The sequence below is a fragment of the Rhineura floridana genome, chromosome 8, assembly GCF_030035675.1.
Source record: "Rhineura floridana isolate rRhiFlo1 chromosome 8, rRhiFlo1.hap2, whole genome shotgun sequence".
Taxonomy (NCBI): domain Eukaryota; kingdom Metazoa; phylum Chordata; class Lepidosauria; order Squamata; family Rhineuridae; genus Rhineura; species Rhineura floridana.
In genome coordinates, this window is record NC_084487.1 from 36,872,826 (window position 1) to 36,882,914 (window position 10,089).

At 39.8% G+C, this 10,089-nt stretch overlaps 1 protein-coding gene across 1 annotated transcript in view; it reads right to left on the bottom strand.

The window, feature by feature from the left end:
- APPL2 (adaptor protein, phosphotyrosine interacting with PH domain and leucine zipper 2) overlaps positions 1–8,958 on the bottom strand; it is a 50,959-nt gene extending 42,001 nt beyond the window's left edge. The window contains exon 1 of the mRNA XM_061638916.1: positions 8,862–8,958. The gene's annotated coding sequence lies outside the window, so the exon portion shown is untranslated. The remainder of the gene's footprint in view (positions 1–8,861) is intronic.
- Between the last annotated feature and the right edge of the window lie 1,131 nt (positions 8,959–10,089).

Consider the following 10,089-nt stretch of genomic DNA (forward strand, 5'->3'; position numbering starts at 1 on the left):
TTTAATTTCTTTTTCATCTTCTATTGCTTGTCCATCTGCTTTTTTTCTCATATAATCCTTTATTTCTTTCAGCTCCTGTTTCACTTTACCAAATTCAGTTGCCATCTCTTGTCTACTCTGTCCCAGTTCTTGTTTCGTTATCTTAATCTCATCCATTATCTTCTGAAACATATCCAGAGGGGAAAACCCTTCCAGGGGTATATCCAGGGTCTCTGCCACTTCTTTGATTGTCATTCTTAAAGCCGAAAAAAAAACCCTTCAAATTTCCAATATAACCACAATTCCCAAGCAAAGAGTAATTTGCTTCTTTTTCCAGCAATAAGGGAGTTAATATTCCAGGCCTGTTGACATCATCTGGCCAGCACAGTTCTTATCTCCCGCACGTCCAAGAATGCAAAACAAATTTGGTTCACAGTGCCGAACAATTAGTAACATACACGAACAGCAATCTGCTGATGGTCTTGGTGGACCACCTACTGACTTTTGTGCCTGTTGTAGCAATTGCAAGGTGCTGTGCTCTTGAATTCCATAGAATTCAGATTGGAATACAATAAAATACAATATAAAATAATAATTCAAAATACAACATAAAACATAATATAAAGAAGGAATAAAAATACGATTAAAACGCAATATGAAACATTTCATGGGATGGATGTGTCATCTCCCATGTTCAACCACATCCACAGACATGCCGTGGACCACTTGAATGAAGTTCTGTAGACCACAGTTTGAGAACACCTGTCTTGCAGAGTCACATTTTGCCCTCGGGTCTGGCATTCCCCACTCTTGACTTGGCCTACTTGATCATTGTATCCAGGCTGTGAAATACCCTGTGAGATTCTTTTGACCCTCTGTCTTATACCTGACTGGTTAAAACTTTCTGATACTGGCAAGCACTTGTCTCGCAGGGCAGACTTTATCGTGTGTGTTTTTTCTGCTGAGCCTGTTTCTATTTTTATGCTATTGCTTTATTTCTTTTATAGCCTTTTCTTGCTTTCAGTTGTTGCTGTAAGTCCTCTGGGCAATTTAAATGCATTGGGAGGACAGGGTATACATTTCCAAAATAAATAAAACCAGTTAAATCAGAAGGTCACCGGTGCAGGAAATGGCAATTGACCAGACAAAATTATGCTGCGTTTTATAAGCCACAGTAGCAAGTAAAGATATTTTGTAGGTCAATGATTCTCAAACTTTTTTTCCGCATGGACCACCTGAAAATTGCTAATGGTCTTGGTGGACTACTTAATGATTTTTCTGCCTGTTGTAGCAATTGCAGTGTGCTGTGCTGAATGCTGTAGGATTTTTAATTGTATTTATGTTGCTTCTTTTATTCCTTATATTGTATTTTATTGTATTACAATTTGCGTTCCATTGAATTCAATCAATGACGATATAAGAAATAAATGAAGCAAGAAAAATACAATTAAAATTAATACAGATAATTAATACAGACATGCCACAGACTGCCTGAATGAAGCTCACTGACCACTGGTGGTCCACGGACCACAGTTTGAGAACTCTTGCTATAGGTGACATATTACAGAGCAATCCAAGCCCCAGAGCTGTGGGGGATGAAATTAAACAAAGGGGTCTCCCTGCTTAGCTCTGCTGGGTGAGGCCCACTGGCAGTATCTCTGATGGTGGGGGCAGTGGAAACGGCATGTGGAGAAGGCGGGCTGAGCCAGCCCAGGGATCCACTGAATCCCAAGCCAGTCTTGCTGCAGTCATGCCACAGCACTGAGGCTGATCATCATGCTCCTCCCTCCAGTAGTGTAGTAGCAAATTCAGAAGTGCAGGGTCCCTTCATGATAGTCACAGCCATTTCCCCCGTTTTTGCTGCTGGGTTGAGAGAATGAGGTCCTTGTTAGTGCCTTCTCCCATGGCAAGACGTTCCCAGGAGCTAATCAGCATGAAAGGGGAGAGTGTTAGCTGCTAAAAAGAGTCTTCTCAGTGTCTGACTCACCTCCTTTCACTGTGATTGGCTCCAATCAGCGAAATGACAAGGAAGCATGTTAGAAGATTCTTCTCAGCGGCTAACACACTCCCCTTTCATGTTGATTGATTGATAGGATGCTGGAGAAATAGGGACCTTGATGGGACCCTGCTTACAAAAAATAAGGGGTCTAAGCCCCCCTGAGACCCTGGACGATTACACCCCTGCCTTCCTCCCTCCTTCCACCGCCACTGCCATGAGCAACTGGGCTGTGGATGCCATGGTGGCTCTGCCAATCCACAGATGGGGGCGGATTGGATTGCGCCCATAGTCTGTACAGCGAAACTACAAGGAGACTTATGACACCTTAATCACTTAACAGATTTGTTGTGGCACAAGTTTCGTTCACAGTAAGCTTTACGAGTCCGCAAAAGCTTGTGCCACAGAGAATCATTTCATCTTTAAGGTTCCGCAACAGCTGCCTTCATTCACATTAAATAGGCTCTTAGCTTAGCAGAAGAGAGCCAGTGTGGTGTAGTGGTTAGAGTGTTGGGCTACAACCTGGGAGACCAGGGTTTGAATCCCCACACAGCCATGGAGCTCACTGGGTGACCTTGGGCCAATCACTGCCTCTCAGCCTCAGAGGAAGGCAATAGTAAACCACCTCTGAATACCGCTTACCATGAAAACCCTATTCATAGGGTCACCATAAGTCGGAATAAGTCGGAGCATGTGCAGAAAGTCTTTCCCTCTTTACTAAGTAAGCACCACAACCCTCACAAATTTAGAAGTGGGTAGCAGAGCTTATAGATAAAAGGATGTGACTCTCGGCAAGCTTGTGTCCCAGAACTTCTCTGTACAGGAATTTGAGTGCTATCTTAACCTCTTTGAACAGCCTTGTTGAGGCTCACACAGTTAAATTTGGCAGCTTCCCTGCACCCCAGCAGAAGGTCAAAGCCTTTACCAGCTGCTTGATGAACAACTTTCTTGATGGACAGCTTCTCCACTATGGAGACACAATGATGTTTAAAATATCTATTGAATGGAGCATTCTAATCAGTAATGATTGGATGTAAAGAGTGGTTGCAAATTCAGAGTGATTAAAGTGGGTAGAGGACATGTTATTATGTCTGTGATGCTGATCCAGGCAAAGATTTCTGTATGTTTTAACAAAGTATTTTACATGCCTTCCAAATGTACCTGTTTTCTCACTATCTGGCTGATGTGTATGGTTTTGTTGCTCTTGTACATATACTTTTATAGAATTTGTTAATAATTTTTAAAAATCATCAGCAGATTTCAAATTAATCTGGAGAAGAGAAAGAAAGAAAATTCAAATGAGAAAAGTTAAACATAATAAATGAGTTTGTCATAAAAATATAAGGAGTAAATTAAAAGAAGGGGGGAGGAACTGCAACTGTTCTTAGGCAAAAAGGTAACAATTCTGCAAATATTCTCAAGAGTTCAATTTCTCCCACCACAAAGTATACAAATCTGAAATATCTTGTACTTTATAATTTCAGAATGAAACACACTCCATTACTTTATAAACTTAACTGTCATCCCTCTCTGGCCTTTACCGTATTTGTCAGCTTAATCATGTTTGCATTGTACCAAATGTGCACTGAATTTGCATGTACAGTAATCATCATGGGGTGTGTCCTCCAATTGTACTTATTTTGCTGCTACTGTTCTAGCTTCCTTATTCTTGTGCAAAAGATAGCAGCTAGGGTGGCCAGATGCAAAAGAGGACAGGGCTCCCGATCCTTTGGTAGTTGTGTAGAAAAGTGACATTCTGCAGTTATAGCTTGCACAACAAGCTGAAATCCTGCTGTTCTACACAACTAAGGTGCAGGAGTCTTTTCCGTTTTTAACCTGGCCACCCTAACAACAATGTTTTGTGAGGTTCCTTGTGAATAAATCCAGCTGGACTCCAAGACCATGGTGGAAGGACATACACAAGCAGATATATGGAAAAGACTTAACAAATGTGACACATCTGTATACCTCTATGTATTTAGTATGTTTTTTTAAAAAAAATGGCATGTTACGTATTTGTTTAGCCTCTAAAAATGAATAGAAATGGTTTTTCAAATAAAAAAATAATGTTAGGCAGGCTCTAAATACTTCTTTAAAAATGAATTTGCTTTTAGTTAAAAAGGGTATGGAAATTTTAAAATTTTGCATTCAGCTGCTTTTAGAGCTTGTGTTAGCACTGCTGGTCTTAAATTGTTTAGCCTTTATTTTTTATTTTTTAAAATATTTTTTATTATGGATGCATTTTTGTAATGTTTTTATAATGATTACATGTTGCACTAGAAAATTGGTATAGTTTGAAAGGCGGCATAGACATCTTTCAAAGGAATAAATGTTATGTTTTGAGCTACATTTTTATGAAGTAAACATGCTATTGAATGTCCCAAATTATATGAAATTAAAGAAATCACATAGGGTGAAATCCAACACTGTCTGCTGGATATGTTGATGGAAAGGATTTTCCTTCCCCCTTGGAGCCCCCTGTGTGCCCCTAAAATCTGCTCTGGAAGGATTTAGGGCACAGAGGGGAAGAGAAGAAGAGGATATCCTATTACACAGGTGAGAAATGTTGGATATTCCCATATCTTTCCTTTGCCTCCACTTCCCCATTTCCTCTATTGCTTTTCAGTATCTATTTTTGATTGTACGTTCTTTAGGGTCCTGTTCTTTGTAAAGTGCCATGGACATAAATGGTGTTATTTATAAAAATAAATAATATGGATCTGCAGGATCTATATGTAAAAACATATATTTTTAAATAGGTGATAGAGACAATTCCAAAATCCTCTGCAAACCATGGGAAACAGCTTACTTATTAATCACTATCCTGTTATAACTAACTTAATACAAAACTAGTGAATCTCTGTCAGAAGTTGGACAGTATGCTTTTACTACTTGAGATATATCAGTGTCTTAAGCCCAGTTTGGATGTAATCCTAAACTATGGTTTGGAGTTATATGCATGAGACCGCAAGAGTCTCTGATTCGCGTGTTCCTCCCTCTTCTGCTCCGGCATACCTGTGAAGAGGAGACTGGAAGCATCCATTTCCATTCTTGAATTCAAACTAACCAGAATTCCTTGTTATATTCAAACTTGCAGAACTCTGGTTTGTTTAAACCTGGGGTCCTCAACATGGTATCCTCAGGCAGCCCTGTTGGCACCTGCCCCTCCCAATTTTTATTTTATTTTTTAAAATGTATTATTTTGGTTTGTGTTGGGTTTTTTGCCTGTTTGGGGGGGATGCCTGCTTTGTTTGCCTTTTTAATCTGTGTTTTATTTGGTTTGGGGTGAGTGAAGTGTTCAGCCTGTTTTGGCTGGGTGGGTGGGTTCTGAGCATCACAGATTTTTCTACTGTAAATGGTATTTTGTGGTGTCCTCAACAGTTTCTTAAATTTCCAAATGCGCCCCTAGTCCAAAAAGGCTGGAGATCCTTTTTAAACAATGTTTTTAAAACTATATTTTAGTATTGCATTTTAAGTTGTGTACCGCCTTGTGATATTTTATATAAAAGTACAGTTTATAAATATTTAATAAATAAAATGGGCCAGAATCTATAGTTTGATCCCATTTCCTTGAACTAACCATCATTTAAATTAACCAAAGCTCCCCTGAGTTCAGACACAACAGGGAATTCTAGTTAGTTTAAAAGTAGACTCTTCCAATCTTCTCCTCACAACCAGAGGAGGAAAGAATGTATAAACCCGAGGCTTGTGCACATGATGCTAAACCATACAATACGGTGAATATTAATATGACAATCCCATTCATACTTACTTCAAAGTACACCTTATTGAACCATGAGCCATTTCTGAGGAAACATGAATAGGACTGGGATGTGAGTGAGATGTGTTGCTGTTATAAATAAATAAATAAATAAATTTAATTTCTTCGTCGCCTATCTGGCCGATGGCCACTCTAGGCGACTTACAAAATTGTTAAAATACAATTGATAAAATACAATAATACAATATAAAAACAATACATCTGCAGCAACAATATTAAAACTGGGCAGTGTTATTAACACTTCATAGATTTCGCAAATGAGGCTGGCAGGAGATGAGAGAATGACTTGCATACCTGTTTTCTCAGGAGACTGGCATAAGCCATGGCAAAACTAATAACAAATAGCAACAGCTATTACAAAGAACATACAGTGAAATACACAGGAAATACAAAGCATAAGATAAAAATTATTCTAACTATTCTAAAAATGATTAGAAACTCAACCAATTAAATATAAATATGTAGCAACACCACTAGATGTGCAATACTATTAGCATTGTAGCACATTAGACTGGATATCTTTGGTTCTACATTTTGCTATTGTTCAGCATAAGTAACAACTCCTAATGTAATTCTGCTGGGTTTTGTCTTCTGATAAGTAGAAAATATTTTGTGCAATTGTCACAAACTGCCTGCACGGGAACGTTTTGTCTGCTCCTAAGGTACAGGCCGTGCAATGTATCATACTTAAAGAGATTACAAGCTCCCTTTCCATGGACCCAGGGCTCGTTCTCAGCTGGGATTTGAAACCAGGTTTTGAAGCTGGCCAGCAAGCCTCAGTAGATAGAAAATCTTTTTTAATGTTAACCATGGTTAACATCCATGTTGATATACTGCTTGACCATGGCTGAGGCCAACAGGAGAAGAGTGGGAGAAAAAATTGTGCATGAGAGGAGAGGTTGTGGGGGAAAAGAATGGTATCCCACTGCTAACATCTAATTTCTTAAGCTTGGTTAACCATATACAGGCCCATCTAAGGAACCAAGGGACAATCAATGATGAGGCAAATCTTCAACAACACCTGTGCCATGGACCTGGGAAAGATAGTTGATTGTTTGTTTGAAGTGAAGGTCTTTAGGGCTTACATAGTTTTCACATTGATGAATATTGCATGTGAAGTTTGGGCTGTGACCATTTAACCCAGTGTGCAAAGCCTGCCTTGGCATGGCTCTGCCCTGCCAGTGCTATTCCAGTCTCTTAATTAAGATCCATAAACAAGATTGTTGCCCTCTCTTCTCTTTGCCTGTCTCAACAAAGAAAGGCCAGCTGGGCTTCCGCAACATATCAGCTCTAACCCTCCGATTCAATTGGATGAAAAAGACAACACTGAAGTGAAGTTTAAATGTTAGCACCCGTGGTTTCAGAGGGCTTTAGGAAAAGCAAGGATTTGACATAAAAACATAGTTTCTGAGAAAGGATCGAATGGATCATGTAGGATTCCTTTCCTTTGAAACTTAAAACACCACATTTGCTTTGGAAGATTGTCAGTGTTGTGGTTGATGGCAATGGTGCAATTATTTTATTATTTATTTATTATTTGATTTATATCCCGCCCTTCCTCCCAGCAGGAGCCCAGGGTGGCAGGTAATCACATCCTAATTAGATAATCACATCCTAATTGTTTAGCAGTCATGGCTTCCCCCAAGAATACTGGGAATTGCAGTTTACCCCTCACAGAGCTACAATTCCCACCACCCTTAACAAACTACAGTTCCCAGGATTTGGGGGAGGGAGCCATGACTGTTAATAATAATAATGGTACAATAGTGCTTTAAATATACGATGTTTTCACAGCCCTGAACAATTTAGTATCAACAGTAAACTTGGCTACCTCACTGCTTACTGCTCACCCCTTACTCTAGATTGTTTATGAACAATTTTAAAAGCACAGGTCCCCTTGGGGGACTCTACTTTCTACAGCCCTCCATTGGGGAAAATGTCCATCTATTCCTGCTCTCTGCTTCCTGCTACTTAACCAATTCCTGATCCACAAGAGAACCTCTCTGCTTATTCCATGACTGCTAAGCTTATTCAGTAGTCTTTGGTAAGGTGAACAAGCCTTTTACCTCTGACAATAGGGAGACATCTAGGTTAACCTAGAACCTAGGTTCTAGGTTCTTCTGTCCCTAGCATGAATCTCTAAGCTGATAGATACCCACTGCAAAGTAGGAAGGGGCCAGTAATTGGGAGGAGACATCTGAGCCAGTACTGCAGTGTATAATGCCTCTGTTCATCCTTTATTTTCAGTGGCAGTTTCAGAATTTGCATGTATTGAAAGTGATTTACACAGAAGAGCTGCAGCCACAGGTTCTGCCTTCCCCCAAGTCAATTATCTCATAAACAGTTTATGCTGATCGCTCAGCATACCAGTTGTCTGTGTCTGTTTTTACAGTGAAGAACATTTACATTCCAAAATACTTTGCAAACTAAGCCAACACCCATATATTTTCTTTCTCAGCTTAAAAGACTCCACGCTGTAGTTGCCTGGAATATCTTTCAAGTCAGAGAAAGAGAGAGGCATTCTTTAGTCTATGATTCAAGCCTGGAAGCCTATTATGCCAACTATAATCTCTCCTGTGCTTTTATTTGATCTGACTGGTTCTACTAGTTTTGGACAAACTGCACTCAGCACACTTTATCATTCAAATGGAAGCATAAAAGGCAATGCAGGGTTGTTTGCTAGTTCAGCACAAAATCAATATTTTTAGCATTAAGACCACTTAAGAAGGGATCAGCTGTTTAAAAACGAAACGTGGCAAATATTTAATGGCTGGCATAGTACAGTGGCTAAGGGCCGGTTCAGATGATAATCTAAACTAAATACAGGCAACTTCAGCTCTCCCTGTTTCAACTAGAGTTCATCCAAACTCTCCTCTTCAAAATTGGGAGATCATTTTTCTGACCCAAAACAGGGGGCTTGGAAATACGCCTACCCTCATCCCTGCCAATGTCCACCATTGCCACTAGCCCTTCATCAAACCCCCTAACAAATTTTCCCCTCTCTTAACTTAGGGCACCTCCAGACTGTTGCTATTTTTGGGTGGGATTCAATCACTAATGGGCAAATTCAGGTTGCACAATTCAACAAGATTCAATACATCTCACCTTAGTTGGAAAACTATGACCGGGTAATCTATGTGCCTGCTCAGTTACACCCACATCTCCAACAGAGGAAGCAGTGCAATTGATTACATAATAATTTCCCACCAGCTTCTGAACGTAATTGATAACTTCTCTGTGGGAACAAGACTAGATAGCGACCACCTGCCGCTAACCCTGTCAATCCAACTAAAAGAGAAAATTCACCTGCAGTTAATTTAACCAACAACTCATGCAGGAGATCTAATCGGTCTCCTCAAATAGCTTTTAAGATAGCAGCCTTTATCTCCTCCCCTTATGCCTTAGCCATTAAAGAACAACTAGGAAATCCCTCTAACACCCCATTGATCCTAAGCACTTATGATTCCTTGATAGAGAGTTTAAACTCTTGCTTAGCTTCCAATTTCCATAACAAGGTAAACCTAAGAGATGGCCGCCCAAGATGGTTTGATAAAGATTGCTTAATTGCTAAGAGACAACTAAAACAAATATATTTACAATATCAACAACATAATGTAAGCAATCTCCCTTTGGAATACTATACTATTAAAAGGAAATACAAGTCCATAATTGCCACTAAAAAGAGACAAGCACAGCATGAGGATTGGAAGTCACTGATGCAGCCAAGTCCAAAAATTCAAAAAAATTCTGGTACCTTGTATCTGGAGCCTTGAGACCTACCAATTATGTCACATGCAATATCCCTTCCTATATATGGGAACAATACTACATAGGTATACAAGAGGGTACTTGCATCTCTGCTTCAAAATACCCTTTTACCTTTGATCTTGCAAACTTACCAGTGTGGCCCCCTGTTTCCCAGAAAGAAATAACAGATCTAATCACTCGTTTAAAGACCGCAAAGGCACCTGGTTGTGACAATCTACCACCAGAGCTTTTGAAAAACCATCAAGAATGGTGGGCCCCCATATTGTCTTACTTGTTTACTTTCATTAACAATACCGGCCTTATTCCTGAGGCCTGGCGTGAGGCCATAGTTATTCCTGTGTATAAAAGAGGCCCAAGGGATGACCCCTCAAATTACCGACCAATCAGCCTGCTCTCAGTAATAGGAAAACTCTACGCCAGCTATCTGAAAGGAAAATTAGCCACCTGGATAGAGGAGGAAAATATCCTACGATGCGAACAGGTAGGATTTAGAAATGGACGCTCTGCCATAGATCATTGCATACTCTGGTATCACTTGGCAGAAAAATATAAGAATCAAGCGGGG